The sequence below is a fragment of the Amblyraja radiata genome, chromosome X (genome assembly GCF_010909765.2).
Source record: "Amblyraja radiata isolate CabotCenter1 chromosome X, sAmbRad1.1.pri, whole genome shotgun sequence".
Taxonomy (NCBI): domain Eukaryota; kingdom Metazoa; phylum Chordata; class Chondrichthyes; order Rajiformes; family Rajidae; genus Amblyraja; species Amblyraja radiata.
This window is the reverse complement of record NC_045999.1, coordinates 15,546,606-15,564,951: the sequence shown is the minus strand read 5'-3', so window position 1 is coordinate 15,564,951 and position 18,346 is coordinate 15,546,606. Positions and strand designations below refer to the sequence as shown.

Sequence of the window (18,346 nt, the reverse complement as noted above, 5' to 3'; positions counted from 1 at the left end):
CATGCCCCATCGTGGACCATCTCTTTGTCATTCCTCTGTCTTTTTTTCGCTGGTGAAAGGCATCAGGATTAATTCGGAGTCACCGCTTCCCGTCCCCCAGCCGTTCCCCCTCAACTCCGAACATTGGGATCTCGCTCTCTGCACTTGGTCGTCCGCAAGACTCCAGCTGCCGTAAACAAGGACTTTTCCTCGTCAACCCGCTGGAGCCAAGTCGTATTCCAATGAATTAATTCTCTTTTTTGATTGGAAGTAATTAATTTAGAGGGAAATTAAAGGAAAATGAAAACCGGGGACTTTGCAGATTTGCTTTGTGATTTTATTGCAAGACTAGACTAAGTGGGACCCGTCGGTTTCCAGTCACACGAGAGGCCTGGTCCCCTCAACGCAACCATTTCAACTCCCCTTCCCACTGGTATTTCTGTCCTGGGCCTCCACCATTGCCAGAGTGATGTGACACACAAACTGGAGGAACAGCACCTCAAAGCTTGCAGCCCAATAACATGTACATTGAATTCTCCAAATTAAGGAGACTCCCCCCCCCCCCCCCCCCCCCCCCCCCTCCTAATCAAGTCATGGAGTCTGTCCTGACCCCATCTCTTTTTCCAGCTTTCTCCCCCGATTCCATCAGCCCAAAGAAGAGTCCAGACCAGATATGTCAACTCTCCATTCCCCTCTAAAGTGCTGGTAGAACTCAGCAGGTCAGCCATCCGTGGCGGGAAACGGATGGGGAAGTATTCCTAATATAAGCCCTCCTTGTCGAGGAGCAGACAAGCAACAGAACCAGCATCTTCTCATTCATACTGTACCCAATTCACAATGCAAAAGTGAGCCAAGCTGCACACAGCCGACGGCTCACAGTACCAGCTGGCTGCCACTGGCCCAAAAACTTAAAGGCATTTTAAAGTGATTTTTCAAAGAAAGTTTTGATGCATTTGTGCCTTGCGTAACAAATAAAGCAATTTTTTCCTGACCTGACTGTGTTCTTCGGAATTCTTCAGAATTCATGGTGTGCTATCCATAATGAAAGAAAAAGCCAACCATCTCCAGAAATGATAAGAAACTATTCTTGCCTCCATGCATATCTGTAGTCGCAGGGCAGTCGGACACCTCCCCACTACTTCAAAGATAGTTCCTGCAAATGTCAATATCATTTGGCCACTGTTGTATTTTGTTTGTTTAAATGGATTTGATTAGATTAGGAAATGTTTCCTTTCCTCCAAAGAGTTTCTGAGGAGTTTCTTTAGCAACATGCCCACTCTTGCCTTTGTGAAGAGACTAACGATTTCTACAGCAAGGTATAACTGACAAATAATCGATTAGTTGTACCAAATAAGATCCATTGATTCAATTGTGGTCAAATCCTTGTAAACACTCTCACCTTTTTCTATTGTTGCCGTCACCGATGTTGCAGAAGCAAATGAGTAATTATTATACACACTGCACAACATACTTTTTTGATCGCAAACAATGTTACATTTAGTTTCAGGCTATTCTTCACCAATCATCTCTATTTGAAGCCATTTCAGCCTTCAATGGTGAACATTGCTTATCTCTACTTATAGAAACTTTTAGCTGGTTACTACACCAAGTGGAACCTGTTGGGTCCCGTCGCTCAATCCGGGGTGGGGGGGGGGGGGGGGGCGGGCACAGCGTCACACAGGAAGGCTGGTCCCCGAATGTTCCACCACTCATCCATAGCTCCCAACTGTGCAGATGCGGCTGACTGGTTCACGCTGTGACATAGGAGATGCCACAGGACGTAGGCATAGGTCACAGTTTAAGGAAAAATGGGAAATCTTTTAGGACTGAGATGAGAAAAACATTTTTTACACAGAGAGTGGTGAATCTCTGGAATTCTCTGCTACAGAATGTAGTTGAGGCCAGTTCATTGGCTATATTTAAGAGGGAGTTAGATGTGGCCCTTGTGGCTAAAGGGACCAGGGGGTATGGAGAGAAGGCAGGTACAGGATACTGAGTTGGATGATCAGCCCTGATCATATTGAATGGCGGTGCAGGCTCGAAGGGCCGAATGGGCTACTCCTGCGCCAATTTTCTATGATTCTATGTTTCTATGGAGGCATTAGTGCTAAATGCTGACCCGTTGGGTCTGCTCCCTCAACGTAATCTTCCACCACTCACCCGTTCCCCTAATGTAAGCCATTCCCCTAACACAATATTGCATCACACATGCATAGCCCCCAACTGCACAGGCGCGGCTCATTTCTCCTCATCCACCAACACTCCCCTCTGCCTCTTCACCCTCCCTCTTCAATCCCTAGAGAGGGAGGGGGTAGAGGTGGAGGGCTGGGAGAGAGAGAGGTGGGTAGACGGTAGGGGATTAGAGAGGGAGGGGGTATAACGGGAAGGGCAGAGAGGGACGGGGATAGGGTAGAGTGGCAGAGTGAGGGGTAGCGGGAGTGGGAGGCGAGTAGAGAGGGAGGAGAAGAGGGGTAGAGAGGATATGGGGCCGCGATGGAGAGGGGTAGAGGGAGAACGGGAGGGGGATAGAGGGAGGAGGTTAGAGAGGGAGGGGGGTAGATAGGAGCAGGTTAGAGAGGGAGGGGGTGGTGGAATAGTGGGAGTAGAGGGAGTGGGAGTGGGAGGGTAAAGGAACAGGGCAGAGATGGAGGGGGTAGTATGAGAATGGGAGGAGGTAGAGGGAGGGGGTAGAGTGGGGGGGAGGGAGGGTAGAGAGGGAGGGGACATCTTCCTCCCCCACCCCTCCCCATCTCCCTCCTCCACACGTAGAGTGAGAGAGAATTTGCTCTGCTTTTGTATGTAATTTTTGTATGCAATAATTCTCCCTCTTTCTCTCACTCTTTCACCCGCCTCACCCCTCTCTCTGTCTCTCTCCTCTCCCTCTCTCCCTCCCATCTCTCTCTCTCCACCTCAGCCTTTTGATGTATTTTTTAATCTGACATTTTTTGTCCAGCTATTGTCCCAAGCCTTGTACTCAATACTCTGACTGATGAAGACAAGTTTGACAAACTGCTTCCTCATCACCATGTTTATCATGCACTCGTACTATTCAGCGGTCTCTGTGTCCTCCTACAACATTCTCTGGGGCTCTGCTGCCATTAACAGTGTAAGTCCTGCTGCTGCTGCTGCACTGATTTAACTTGCCACTTTACACTTGTCCAAGTTAAATTCAATCTGCCATTATTCCTTGGCCCACATTTCCAGTTAATCTGGACCCGGCTGCAATTTCAGAGTGTAAGTCAGTCGCTTGCTTTTAAAGTTCTGTACATCACCAATTTTGCTGCGGCTGCTGCTGCTGCTGCTGCTGTCTACAAACTTACCGAGAGAGAGGGGGGGTGAGGGCATAACACTCTGAAAGCGCTAATACACAGACAGACAGATAGATGGGGTGATGAAGAAGCAGCAGCAACAGTTTGTCAACTTGCTCGCCTTCATCATCAGTCAGAGCATTGAGTACAAGAGTTAGTTGGGACATGCATCATGTTAGAGCTGCTGTACAAAAGATGTTGGTGAGTGTGTGGGGCAATACTTTCGGAGTGTGGTGTTCTATTCTGGTCCCCAAAATTACAAGAAGCATTAATTGTGAGAAGCAGTGGCGAAAAGATTCATTTATTAGTGCGGAGTGAGCGAGCGCTTCTGTGTGAGTTTCTTAGCAATGTGAGCCTGATACCTGTAGAACCTCCTTTGCAACAGAAGCCTGTTGGCAGTAGGCCTTCCTTGACAAAAGGCTAGGCCTTCTCTAGCAACAGGAGTCTGACTCCAGTAGGCCTTTACTTGACAGGCTCCGAGGACCATAAATTAGGCCGAAGCCCAGAGGTTAGGCCCAGGCCTGCAACATTGCCATGAGGCCTACAAAAAACAGGCTCTGCGGTCCAGATCATAGGCCAAAGCCCACAGTAGGAGGGGTGGGAGAGAGGGGGCAGAATGGGAGGGCGAGTGGTAAGAGTGGGAGAGAGGGGGTGTGGGAGGAAGGGGGGTAGAGAGGGAGGGGGCCAGTGCTGGAGGGGTGGGGGGGTAGAGTGAGAGGGATAGAGTGGGAGGGAAGGTGGAGAGTGTGGGAGTGAGGGTAGATCGGGAGGGGGCATCTTCGTCCCCCACCTCTCCCCATCTCCCTCCTCCACACGTAGAGAGTGAGAGAGAATTTAGTCTGCTTTTGTATGTAATTTTTGTTTGCAATCATTCTCTCTCCTTCACTCACCCTTTCAACCCCCTCCCCTCTCTCTCTCTCTCCCTCCCTCCCTCCCTCCCATCGCTCAGGGGGAGAGAGAGGGGGCAGGAGAGAGTGAGGGGGAGAGAGAGAGGGTGGAGAAATCATGCTCTATTTTGCTTTTATTAATGCATTTCATCGTCAAATTGCTGATTTTTGGACCAAAAAGTTTCACTCTAAAACATTTAGTTCCAAGCATAAATACACAAATATACTATATCTGTGGCTAAGCACCCACAAAAATATCTTGTAATAATGCTCTTTGGTTCAGAGGTTTTTGTACGTTGGCGTCAGGCCTGTGTTTTAGGCCCCAGGCCTGTGGTCCGGGCTTTGCCCAAAGTTCTTGGCGTCCAGGCCTGTGTTTTGTAGACTTCACGGCTGTTTTACGTCCGTTGGCGTCCGGGCCTGTGTTGTGGGCTTTCGCCTAAGTTCTAGACCTTCCGACCTGTGTTTCATAGGCCCCAGGCTTGTGTCATAGGCCCCAGGCCTGTGTGGTAGGCTCCAGGCTTGTGTCATAGGCCCCAGGTTTGTGTCATAGGCCCCAGGCCTGTGTCATAGGCCCCAAGCCTGTGTCATAGGCACCAGGCCTGTGTCATAGGCCCCAGGCTTGTGTCATAGGCACCAGGCTTGTGCCATGGGCCCCAGGCTTGTGCCATGGGCCCCAGGCTTGTGTCATAGGTCCCAGGCCTGTGTCATAGGCCCCAAGCCTGTGTCGTAGGCACCAGGCTTGTGTCATAGGCTCCAGGCTTGTGTCATAGGCTCCAGGCCTGTGTCACGTCAAGTCAAGTCAAGTCACATTTATTTCTATAGTACATTTAAAAAACAACTCTCGTTGGCCAAAGTGCTTTACATTGGTGGAGGTACTGACGTTATACAACAGTGGTTCCTAGATGAAATACAAACATCACTACATACATATAGCCCTCGCTCAGAGGACGTCAAGAAAGGCTTGGGAGTAGAGATGAATTTTAAGTATCGACTTAAAGGAGTCGATGGAGGGGGCAGTTCTGATTGGAAGAGGGATGCTGTTCCACAGTCTTGGAGCTACAACCGCAAAGGCCCGGTCGCCCCTGAGCTTATGCCTAGACCGTGGGATGTTCAGTAACCCCAAGTTGGCTGATCTGAGGGACCTGGAGGTGGTGTGGTGGGTAAGCAGACTTTTGATGTAGATGGGGGCAAGCCCATTAAGGGCTTTGTAGGTATAAAGGAGGATCTTGAAATTTATTCTGAACCGCACAGGGAGCCAGTGGAGGGAGGTCAGGATCGGGGTGATGTGGTCCCTTTTTCGGGTGCCCATCAGTAGTCTCGCTGTGGTGTTTTGGACAAGTTGCAAGCGGGACAGGGAAGATTGGCTGATGCCACTGTAGAGGGAGTTGCAGTAATCTAGGCGGGAGGAGATAAATGTGTGGATGAGCTTTTCGAGGTCATCAAACTGGAGGAATTGTTTTATTTTAGCTATCGTCCGAAGCTGAAAGAAGCTAGCTTTTACCACGGAATTGACTTGTTTGTCAAATTTCAATACTGAGTCAAATATCACGCCAAGGTTTTTGACGTGATTTTGAGTAATGGGGTAAGGCTTCCAAGGCTGCCTGCTATCATTTTGATTGAATTCGAGGGGCCAAGAAGGATCACCGCAGACGGGTAAGGCTGAGCAGATTTGATTGGTTTTGGACTTCAGGCGGAGATAGAGTTGTATATCGTCTGCGTGGCAATGGAAGGAAATGCCATGCCTTTCAATGACTTGGCCTAAGGGGAGCATATACAGGGGGAAGAGAATGGGGCCAAGGATGGAACCTTGTGGAACCCCACAGCAGAGGATAGCTGGGGAGGAGAGAGAGTTGCCTATGTTAGTAGAGAAACCGACATTTGAGGTAGGAGATGAACCAGCTCAGGGCAGTGCCATCAATACCAACCCAGTACCAGATGGTGTGGTCGACAGTATCAAATGTGTCATATGCTCCAGGCCTATGTCATAGGGCCCAGGCCTGTGTCATAGGCCCCAGGCCTGTGTTATAGACTCCAGACCTGTGTAATAGTCTCCAGGCCTGTGTTGTAAGCTCTGGGCCTGTGGTGTAGACTCCGGGCCTAAATTCTGGGCTTTGGCCTAAATTCTGGGCCACAAGACTGTATTATAGGCTCTGAGGGCTGTCTGATCACCGCCTCCATCAGGCTATCAGCACAGAGCAGAGACCCCCCCCCCCCCGTCTCCCGCCTCACAATCTCGTCCCCCTCACTCTCTCCTCACCCTCTCTCTCTCCACCCCTATCTCTCCCCGTCTCTCTCTCCCTCTCTCTCCCCCTCTCACTCCCCATCTTTCTCTCCCCCTCTCTCGCCCCATTCTGTCTCACCCCTTTCTCTCTCCCCCTCTAGATTGCCTTCCCCTTCTCTCTCTCCCCATCTTTCTCCCCCCCCCCCTCTCTCTCACACCCCCCCTCTCTACCCATCTCTTCCCCTCTATCTCCCCCTCTCTTTCTTCCCCCACTCTCCCTGTCTCCCCCCCCCCCACCCCTTTTCTCTCCCATCACCCCTTTGCTCCACATGGAAAACAACTCCTAGCATCCATCCAGCCAACTGAGTCAAAAGCACACTGGACAGCCACCAAGTGATCACAGGAGTGGAAGGCAACCTCATCTCCATTACACAGCTACATCTCTTCACCAGATAAAAGCTGTCCAGGGTCTGACCTCCCCAGAGGAGCATGGGTGAAGCTCAACACACCTGGTACTGGAGTTGAGAGTTTTAATGCCAGCATGTGGAGATTCTGGCTCTGCCAGAGCCAATGGACAATAGGTGCAGGAGTAGGGCATTCGGCCCTTCGAACCAGCACCACCATTGAATGTGATCACGGCTTATCATCCCCAAACAGTACCCCGTTCCTGCCTTCTCCCCACATCCCCTGACTTGGCTATATAGCAAGAATGTCCTTCCTCAAATTAGGAGACTAAAACTGCACACAATACTCCAGGCGTGGTCACACCAGGGCCCTGTCCGACTGCAGAAGGGTATCTTGGCTCCTATACTCAACTCCACTTGCTATATTAATCTGATGAACGTTTGTAAACTATCAATATAGGCATTATTTGATTGTGTTAATAGTCTGTATGTTGATTTTTATTTTTTGAAATAAAAGTATTTGTATAATTAAAAAAACGTGGTCATCCGCTGCACTGCAGGCCCTTCAAGTTTGTGGTCAACACTCCCACCATGTGGTGATCCACTGCACTGCAGGTATCGTCTGATATGTGGACAACACTCTCACCGTCTGGTGATCCGCTGCACTGCAGCCCGTCCGATCTGCGGTCAACACCCCCACCGTGTGCTGATCCGGTGTACTGCAGACCCGGCCAATTATATCTACGGACCTGCAGTCCAGCGGATCACCACACGGTGGGAGTGTTGCCCACATACCTGACGAGCCTGCAGTGCAGCCGTTCACCACGTGGTGGGAGCGTTGGTCACAGATTGGCCCGAGTGTTGACCACAAATTGGAGCAATTTATTATAGGGATTCAATGGAAGTTCCTGTTTAAAAATTAGATTTTTACTTCAGTAAAAGTGCTCTTTACTTCAAAATGGTTCTTTATTGCTCTGTGGCCCATTTCCTTTCCCTGTAATACACCCATTCTCTCGATGACAACATTTGTGAAATGCCTGAAACCAGGGAAACAGAAAAATAGGTGCTGGAGTAGGCCATTCCACCACAGATGTGAATATTGAAGACAGACACAGATCGGTGACGTTTCAAAGTTAATGTGAACAAGTCATTAACCACTTGTGTGAAATGGTTATTGATAACTACCCTATGCAAAGCATGAAAGACTTTCAGATGAAAGGAAGCTGTGTGCGATGTGTAGACTGGTCATTCATTGAGCTTTGGACTGGACAGATAGTTTTATATGGATGCTCTTGCTCAATAGACACAAAGTGCTTGAGTAACTCAACGGGTCAGGCAGCATCTGATCAGAACATGGATAGGTAACGTTTCACAGAGTGCTGGAGTAACTCAGCGTGTCAGGCGGCAACTGTGGAGAACATAGATAGGTGACGTTTCTGAGTGCTGGAGTAACTCAGCGATACAGGCAGCATCTCTGGAGAGAAGGAACCTTCGGACTGAGAGTCGCATGAGATAAGTGTAAGGTATTACTCAAGCACTCTATTATCAGAATGGTGTCAGGTTAGGAAAATGGGAAGTACAACGAGACCTGGGTGTCCTTGTACATCAGTCACTGGAAGTAAGCATGTAGGAACAGCAGGCAGTGAAGAAAGCTAATGGCATGTTGGCCTTCATAGCGAGAGGAGTTGAGTTTAGGAGCACGGAGTTTCTACTGCAGTTGTACACAGCCCTAGTGACACCACACCTAGAGAATTGTGTGCAGGTTTGGTCCTAATTTGAGGGAGGACATTATTTCTATTGAGGGAGTGCAGCGTAGGTTCACAAGGTTAATTCCGGGGATGGCGGGGCTGACATATGTTGAAAGAATGGGTCGACTGGGTTGGTATTCACTGGAATTCAGAAGGATGAGCGGGTATATTATAGAATCATATAAAATAAGTAAGGGATTGGACAGGGTAGATACAAGAAACATGTTCGCCATGTTGGGGGAGTACAGAACTGTTAAGGTTAATTTCTTAAACCAGACAACTCACAATAGGTTGGATCAACCAACACAAGCTTTACTGATCATTTAGCCGGCGAGAGTGCCAGGGGATACAAAGTCAAGTATTCAACACATACTTAACCCTCCTGGGCCATCACCCTAATGAACAAAGACATTCAGCATCATTTTATAGTATTTTGGAAACGTAGTCACATGTTTATACAGAGTTGGAGCAATGACGTCGAACACATCAATCACAGAATATTCAAAGCATTTTTGTAATTAACACAATACTTCTCATGCTATGGTTATATCGATCACAAACATTCGTTACAAACCTCCACACAACAGGAACTTAGTCAAAGGTCTATCATCTGCAGTACCTTCTTAAATAATGTAAGGATCTTTATCAATTACCCACAGAAGTTCCTGTTTACAGAGACCCAACTCCAAAGGAAACACATTCTCTCTCAAGGCTTCTATTGACAGAAGCCAGCACCTTCTCAGGAAACACATCCTCTCCCACCATTGCCAATATCTTTCGCTTGGGCACAACAGGAAGCAGCTTGGATGTAGTTTGAATGCTGGCCTCCAATTTCCTGATCACCCAGCTCATCTACAGCACATAATTACAAAGCTTCAGAACCCAAAAATGTCAAATTAATCTTTACTTAATAAAATACCTTACGTTATAATTTATATTATATAACTAGGATATTATCAGAACCAGGGGCCACAGTTTAACAATAAGGGCTAGGTCATTTAGGATTGAGATGGGGCAAAACCTTTTCACCCAGAGAGTTGTGAATCTGTGGAATTCTCTGCCACAGAAGGCAGTGGAAGCCAATTCACTGGATGTTTTCAAGACAGAGTTTGTTCAGTTCACATTTACATTCACATGCACCAATTGAGGTACAGTGATATTTCAGTTACCATACAGCTATACTAAGTAGAAAGCAACAAGACACTCAGCCACATAAAATAAAATGTAACAGAAACATCCACCACAGCGGAATCCACATTCCTCACTGTGATGGAAGGTAATACAGTTCAATCATCTTCTTTGTTTGTTCACCCGAGGTCGGAGTTGTTGAACCCTCCGCAGTCGCCGCTGCCGACGGTCCTATGACCGAATCCCTCGCGTCGGGATGACAGAAACTCCGGCATCGGGTCGGAATGGAACACTCCGCAACAAGGAGCTCCTGAGTTGGCCTCTTCTTACCGGAGACCGCGGGCTTCACGGTGTTAAAGTCCACAGGCCTCCAGGTTGGAGCTCCCCACTGGCGATCCTCGGCAAATGAGAAAAGTCGCATAACCGTCGAGGTAAGTGACTGAAAAAACGTTTCCCCCAATACCCCCCCCCCCCCCCCCCCCCCCCCCCCCATGCAAAACAAACCTAGAAACAATAAAATATACTTTTAAAACATATTGAAAATACAGGAAACGGTGACTCTGGTTAAATCCTGACACCTTTCGCCAGCGAGAAGAAGACAGGGGAAGGAGGGGAGGGGGATGTCTATTTAATTTGGAAAAATCAATGTTCATGTCATTGGGCTGTAAACTATGAGGTGCTGTCCCTCCAGTTTACGTGCCACCTCACTCTGGCAATGGAGTACGCCCAGGACAGACATATCGTGTGGGAATGGGAAGGGGAGTTAAAATGGTTGGCAACCAGGAGATCCAGCAGGCCTTGGCGGACCGAGCGCAAGTGTAGGGTGAAATGCACGCATAGTCAAGATACAAGGAACAGCAGATGCTGATTTACAAAAAGAGACAAAATCTCCTGGAGTAACTTGCACTTCTGGAGAGCATGGACAGGCAGCATTCAAGGTCGGGACCCTTCTTCAGACTGCTTGGTGTAGGGGATGGAGAAAGTTCGGAAGGAGAGGTGGGAGTGGTCGCCTTAGATTTCCTTCTGTCTACAGATGCGGCCTGACCCACTGAATTCCTCCACTGCTTTAGAGGGAATGGACAGACAACGTTTTGGTCAGGACCCTTCTTCAGACTGATTGGAGAGGGTGGGGGGTGGAAGCTGGAAAAGAGAGACGAGGGCTGGATAAAGCCTGGCAAGTGATAGATGGATCCAACATGCTGGAGTAACTCAGCGGGACATGCAGCATGTATAGTGAGAAGGAATGGGTGAAATTTCAGGTTGAGACCCATCTTCAGAATTGATAGGTGGATATAGGTGAGGGAGAAACTGCAAATGCTGGAATCTTGCATAGAGCACAATTTAGTTAGATGCACATAATCTGTTGCCCAGCGTGGGGGGGGGGGTCGAAGCATGGGTACAAAGTGAAGTGGAAAAGAATTAATAGGAAACTGAGGGTAACTTTTCAACAGACGGTGGTGGGTGAATTGAACTAGCTGACGGAGGAGGTAGTTGAGGCTGGGCCTATCTTGCTTCTATCTACCGTCATTTCTCCTCACTTTTGGAATTCTGAAGTAGGCATTCACGCTTATCCCGATTTCCATAATTATTTACAACGCAAACATTGTCAATTTCGGCGGGTTTTAACGGGCCCGCTACGCTGGAAGCACTGGTCATTGCTTACCTGCAGTTCATCGCGTGTACTCCAGTTGGCGTAGCGTGGCAACAATACGGATCATGGGTCGTGACCCGACTGCGGTGGATCCTCCCTATAGCTCTGCCACCATAATCCCATCCGAACTCACCACCAAGCTCCTGGAACTAGAGTCTATTTTATCACATTCGTGGAGCTACGAGCTTAGATCCCAAGATCTCTTTAACATCAATGATATTAAGGGTCATGCCAATAATTGTATATTTTGCAAATATATTTGACCTCCTAAAGTGCAATATCTCACGCTTGCTCAGAATAAACTTCATCTGTTATTTTCCCCTCACCCCTCCCATCGTTCTACTTGTTACTTATTGTAGATGATATATGCATGTGACCCTTAATATAGTTACCTCATCACTACTAACCACTCCCCATATCACAAGTATAATTACAACCTCCCCACCCACATATCGCTCTCTAGTTTCCGTGACAGACAACGTACAGCTAGTGTTCTCTGTAATGCGACAGTATGAATAAAAGAAGTAAAGTCACAGTGTGTTGATAACACATCTTTACATGGTGTCAACCCTCTTACCTTTGCGCCTCCTGTTTATCGGTTGTTTATTTAATTTTGCCCCAGTTTTCTGTTACCCCCTCTTTTTTTCTCGTTATGGCCACTTCTTGCCGCAAACCCGATGTGCTCGTTTTCGATGCAGACATTGCCCATCGATGGGATGTCTTTAGACGTGACTTCGACCACTATGTCACAATCGCTCATCCTGCCGCTACCCCAGCCGTTCAAGCTTCTCTACTCCTCAACCTGGCTGGTCCCGATGCCCTGGCTCGGTCAGACTTCTTCGTCCACGCTGCGGGTGAATCTTTTCGGGACCCGGTATGTTTATTGGCTAAGTTTACCGCGATTTGCGACATTCCGACTAATTGCATTTTAGAACGTTTCAAACTGTTCGGTCGGCGTCAGCACCCTGGTGAATCTGCTGAGAACTATGTTGCTGCGCTGCGACACCTGGCCAGACGGTGCTGCCTTGAGACGCTGACCCCCGAGGAGCTGACCAGGGACCTTCTGGATTACGGTCTCCGCGATGAAAAGCTAAGGGCTGAACTTTTGCGCAAGCCCGACCTGTCTTTTAACGAGGCTATGCATGCCTGCCGTTTAGCCGAGGCCGTCACCTCGGCAGTGTCACCGGCTGATCAGGACGTTAACTTTGCCAGCGTTACCCGCCCTCGGCAGAACCCTACCCCGCCACGACCCCCGAGGTCCGGCACTGCTCCCGGGGGACGTACCCAGCAAAGGTGCCCCAATTGTAACGTTGCCACTCATCAGTACAATGTATGCCCTGCTTTGGGCAAAACGTGCAATTACTGAAAGAAACTGAACCATTTTTCTGCTGCCTGCCGTTCCCGTGGGAAGACTCCTGCTGCTCCAAGGCGTATGTTAAAGAACTTGGAGCAAACTGATAGCGAGCTCGGTTCCCAGTACCATCTCGACGAATTCTCTGTATCTGAATCTGGGTCCTCTCAGGGGGAGACCAGCATATTTTCTCTGTTTGATGCACCTGCAGTGATAACAGACCCTTCAGTTCGTGTAACTGTGAACAACTCGACCTTCACCGCTAAGATTGATACCGGAGCTGTTGCGAATGTTATGTCAACAAGCCTCTTCAAAAAGATTAGGACGAATGAGCAAGTTACTTCTGATCGCTCCACTTTGCATGCATACGGGGAGGGGTGCTTGTTCCTGTGGGAAAGGCAACTCTGCGCTGCAAGATACTGGAGACCTCTCGGCCCCTCACTTTCCAACTTCTCGATTCCAGCTGCATTACCCTGTTGGGCTACCAAGCATGCCAGGACCTGGGCCGGGTCTTCTTCCACCGTGACATCCACAAGGTGCAAGCCCTAATGGACCTGTTGACTGAATATCCTGACCGCTTTGATGACGAACTGGGCAAGCTGCCCTACAACTACAAGATTGTCGTCGACCGCAAGATCGAACCAGTGGTCCGTGCGCCACACCGTGTCTCCTTCGCCATGAAGGACAAAGTAGAATCGACGCTGCACAACATGGTAAAAATGGGCATCCTAAAGGCGGTCAGCGAACCCACCAAGTGGGTCTCCACCATGGTTGCTACCGCGAAAAAGGACAAAAGCGAAATACGAATTTGCATCAACCCCAAAGACCTAAACCTTGCCCTCAAACGCCCGCACTACCCCATGAGAACAGTAGAGGACGTCGCTGCACAGGTTGGTCTGGCCACAATATTTTCTGTCCTCGATGCCAAGAGCTCCCTCCGGCAGATACCGCTGGACGACCATTCCTCCAACCTGACAACTTTCAGCACCCCCTTCGGCAGATTTAAGTTCCTCCGAATGCCATTCAGAATCAACTCTGCCAGCGTGGTGTTCCAACGGACAATGGAGCAACTGTTTGCCGGTCTACCGTGTGCCATCATCGTTGACGACATCCTGGTCTACGGTAAGGATGTCGCTGAGCACGATTTCAACCTCCGCCAAGTCCTGGACCGGGCCCGGAAAAGCAACTTGAAACTCAACCCCAAGAAGTGCCGTTTCCGCGTCGCCGAGGTCGCATATGTTGGACATGGATTAACAGCCTCGGGGCTGAAACCCGATCCACAGAAAACGGCTGCCATCTCCGAGATGTCACCACCCACCGATGTGCCCAGCCTGCAACGTTTCCTGGGCATGGTAAACTACCTGGGGAAGTTCATTCCCGACCTCAGCGAGCTGAGTGCACCCCTGAGGGATTTGATAAAGAATGACACGGCCTGGGCTTGGTTCCCTCAATACCAAAAAGCTTTCGGCATCCTTAAGTCCAAGCTGATCAGTACCCCCACACGTAAATGTTTTGACCTGCAACGTCCCATTATTATCACCTGCGACGCCTCTCAGTTCGGGCTCAGTGCCGCTTGTCTACAGCTCCATGACGGCCTGCAACTGCCAGTCTCCTACGCGTCCCGTACCATGACCCCTGCCGAACAGCACTACGCACAGATCGAGAAGGAGCTACTGGCCGTGGTGTTTGCCTGCTCCAAATTCAAGGACTATATACTGTGCAACACCTTCACCATTGAAACAGATCACCAGCCGCTTGTCACCATCCTCAACAAGTCGATCCATGCTGCCTCATCCCGATTGCAGCGCATGATGCTGCAGCTCCAGCGTTTCACTTTCAACGTCGTTTTCCGGAAGGGCAAAGACATGTTCGTGGCTGACACGCTATCCCGCGCCCCGCTAACATCCACCGATCGCCACCCCTATGAAATGTCTGACCTGATGGTGCTCAACGTCAATATTGTCCCTTCACAGCAGATGAGGTCCCTGGTCGAGCACACTACCGATGATCCTGCCCTGCAACAGCTTGCTGCCATCATCCAGCAGGGATGGCCCGACCGTCGTTCCGCTCTACCGGCTGGCGCCGTGCCCTACTTCCTGGTCCGTGCCCTACTTCCTGGCTCGTACTCCACGACGGCGTGGTTGTGAAAGGACACAATGTAGTAGTGCCTGCTGCTCTGCACGACCACTATTTTCGAGCCGCTCATAACGGTCATCCTGTGGCCGAAGCCACCCTGTCTCACGCCCAGAGCCAGTTCTACTGGCCTGGTATGGCTCAATACATCCGGGAGAGGGTCTCCTCGTGTTCCACCTGCAACAGCCTCGCCCCCACCAGCAACGACAACCGATTCTGCAGCAGGCTGCACCCGAACTGCCCTGGATGGCGGTTGCCACTGACATTTTCGAGTGGCGAGGCAAACACTTCCTGGTACTAGTCGACTCCTACTCCAACTGGTTCGAGGTCGACCAGCTGCATTCCCTCACCTCTTCGGCCGTTGTCGAAAAGCTGCGCCGCCATTTCTCTACCTTTGGCACCCCGGCCAGCCTGCAGTCTGACAACGGCAGCCAATTCACAAGCTCCGAGTTTAGGGCTTTCGCAAACAGCTGGAACTTCCGCCACTTCACCAGCAGCCCTGAGTACCCGCAAAGCAACGGTCTGGCCGAGCGCGCCGTTCGCAGTGCAAAGAACTTACTGGAACAATGTCGTTTGTCCAACTCTGACTTATTTCTAGCCCTCCTCAACCTTCGCAACATTTCCCGTGACCCTGCCATGGGCTCCCCTGCTCAGCGGCTCATGTCTCGCACTACCAGACCTCCGATCCCGGTGGCCCAGCGCACACTCGTCCCCTCTGTTTTCAAGTCCGCTGCTGTTCAGGAGCGCATTGCCTTTAAGCGCGATGTTCAGAAACGCTCCCATGACAAGTCCTGCTGCCCCTGCCGCGCCTTTTTCCCCGGTCAAGTTGTCCGCATGCAGACACCCACCGGTCACTCCCGGCTCGCCACCGTAGTCGCCTCTGCTGGGTCGCCTCGGTCCTATCTCGTCGACCATGCATCTACCGCCGGTCCCGCCAACATCCCGCGACCACCACCCGCAGATCCTTTTGCTCCCCCGCTGAAGTATCAGCCTCCAGGCGAAGCTCGGCCCATCGCTCCTCGCATGCCACGGTCTCTACCCTCACAGCTCTATCCGTCGATCCTCCTCCGGATCATCCTCCCTCGCCTGCCCGCGCGCAGTCCACAGCGAGCCCCGCATCCCCTCCTGCCCTTCTGCCCTAGTCTTCCCCGTCCCCTCCCGGCTCCCCTGTTCCAGTTCGGCCGTCTGCACCTGCTGCCGTACTGCCTCCACTTGTTCCTGCAGGGAGGGGAGATGGCGAGATGCGAACCCGGTCGGGACGTGTAGTCAAGCCACCTGCCCGCTATGGCGATTTTGCTTAACCATTTCTAGCGCATGAGACGTGGTCGCCCTGTCACTACTTTGTTTGTCTTCCATTTCCAAGGGGAAGGATGGAGATGATATATGCATGTGACCCTTAATATAGTTACCTCATCACTACTAACCACTCCCCATATTACAAGTATAATTACAACCTCCCCACCCACATATCGCTCTCTAGTTACCGTGACAGACCACGTACAGCAAGTGCTCTCTGTAATGCTACAATACGAATAAAAGAAGTAAAATCACAGTGTGTTGATAACACTTATTTACACATATGCCACTGTACACTCAAACAACCCCCCTCACACCCCACGACCCCAGCAATCTTCGTATCTTCATTTAAAAATAAATAAATTTAAAAATAAATTGGATAGTTATATGGATGGGAAAGGAATGGAGGGTTATGGTCTGAGCGCAGGTATATGGGACTAGGGGAGACTATGTGTTCGGCACGGACTAGAGGGGTCGAGATGGCCTGTTTCCGTGCTGTAATTGTTATATGGTATCATCTGCAAACTTACAAATCAACCGGTGTATATTTATGTCCAAGATATTCACATGTGTCACAAACAGCAGAGTTCCCAGCACATATTCCTGTGTATCGCTGCTGGTCACAGACCTGCAGCTTGAATATTGGCCTTTCACCACAACCCTCTCTCTTCCATCAGTCAGACAGTTCTGAATTCATACGACAATGGCACTGTTAGCCGTGTGTCTTAATCTCCTGGATCAGTCTGCCATGCGGCACTTTGTCAAATGCCTCGCGGGGCCGGTCCCAATTCGAACCACGGAGGCGTATGGAGTTGTGCGGAGCTGTACTTTACTTTACGTTACTTCACTTTAAGTGGGACCGACCCCGCGAGGTCGTACGCCTCAAGCGACCACGTTTGGTCGCGCTAGACGTATGCTATCGCATGCTGGTGGGACAGGCCCTTTACGAAAATGCATGCATACAACAACCACCGCCCTATTTGTGTGACGTTGTTACTGTAGTCAGTGATGGGTCTGGACGAGCAGTGACATTATCAGTGTGGTCAGTGATGGGCCTGGATTATCTGTGACATATCATTAAATCTTGACACATGACCTAAAATAAATAATCCTTTCATTTTATTTCAAATGTTCGACTATGAAGGGTTAACTCAAGTTCAGTATCCATAATTAATGCCATCTTTAATGAACACATTGCAGCTCTATCTACGCAGGGAAACGGCAGGTGATGATGCATTAAATTTGATATTTTCATCTTAACTAACACTTCTGAGAAATACTAATTGGCTCTCTCCGGTACACAATTGAAAGTATAGCATAACATGCAGAAAAACCTAAAATGCCGCTTCAGATCTGCGAACGGGGGAATTGAGTAACCTTTCGTCCAGCGGGGAATATTAGTTCCAGCCGGTGAACACAAGGCGAGGCTCTGTTCAATCTGTAGTTTTATTTTGTATAGAACCACTTCAAACCTGCTGACAGGTAGATGTGAATTCAAACCCCCCAGATCAGATAGCTGGGTCGGTCTGAGAGCAAATGACCAACTCACCCGTCTGCGATACCTACCGTGTTTTAGAAACATAGAAACTAGGTGCATGAGTAGGCATTTTGGCCCTTCGAGCCAGCACCACCATTTAATATGATCATGGCTGATCATTCTGATCAGTATCCGTTCCTGCCTTTTCCCACATATCACTTGATTCCGTTAGCCCTGAGCTATCTCTAACTCCATCTTGAAAACATCCAGTGAAGTGGCCTCCACTGCCTTCTGTGACAGAGAATCCCACAGATTCACAACTCTATGGGTGAAACCGTCTTTTTTCATCTTGGTCCTAAATGGCCTACCCTCATTTTATAATTGTGACCCATAGTTCTGGACTCCCCTAACATCGGAAACATTCTTCCTGCATCTCGCCTGTCCATACCCTGAATAATTGTCTATGTTTCTATATGATCACTTCTCATCCTTCAAATTTCCAGTGAATTTAGAGAGATCTCTCACAGACTCAATCTGTTAGGTTAGGTGAGTGGGTGGTACAGCGAGACCTGGGTGTCCTTGTAAACCGGTCACTGAAGGTTGGCGTGCAGTTACAGCAGGCAGTGAAGAAAGCTAATGGAATGTTGGCCTTCATAACAAGAGGATTTCAGTATAGGAGTAGATAGGTTATTCTGTAGTTGTATAGGGCTCTGGTAAGACCACATCTGGAGTAGTGTGTACAGTTTTGGTCTCCACTGGAGGT

At 49.5% G+C, this 18,346-nt stretch overlaps 1 long non-coding RNA gene across 1 annotated transcript; it reads left to right on the top strand.

Moving 5' to 3' along the window:
• Nucleotides 1-3,783: 3,783 nt before the first annotated feature.
• LOC116968277 lies at nucleotides 3,784-11,177 on the top strand. Its single transcript, XR_004410446.1, has 3 exons — nucleotides 3,784-3,795; nucleotides 5,173-5,174; nucleotides 11,067-11,177. It is a non-coding gene; the product is annotated as an uncharacterized LOC116968277 (long non-coding RNA).
• Nucleotides 11,178-18,346: the final 7,169 nt, after the last annotated feature.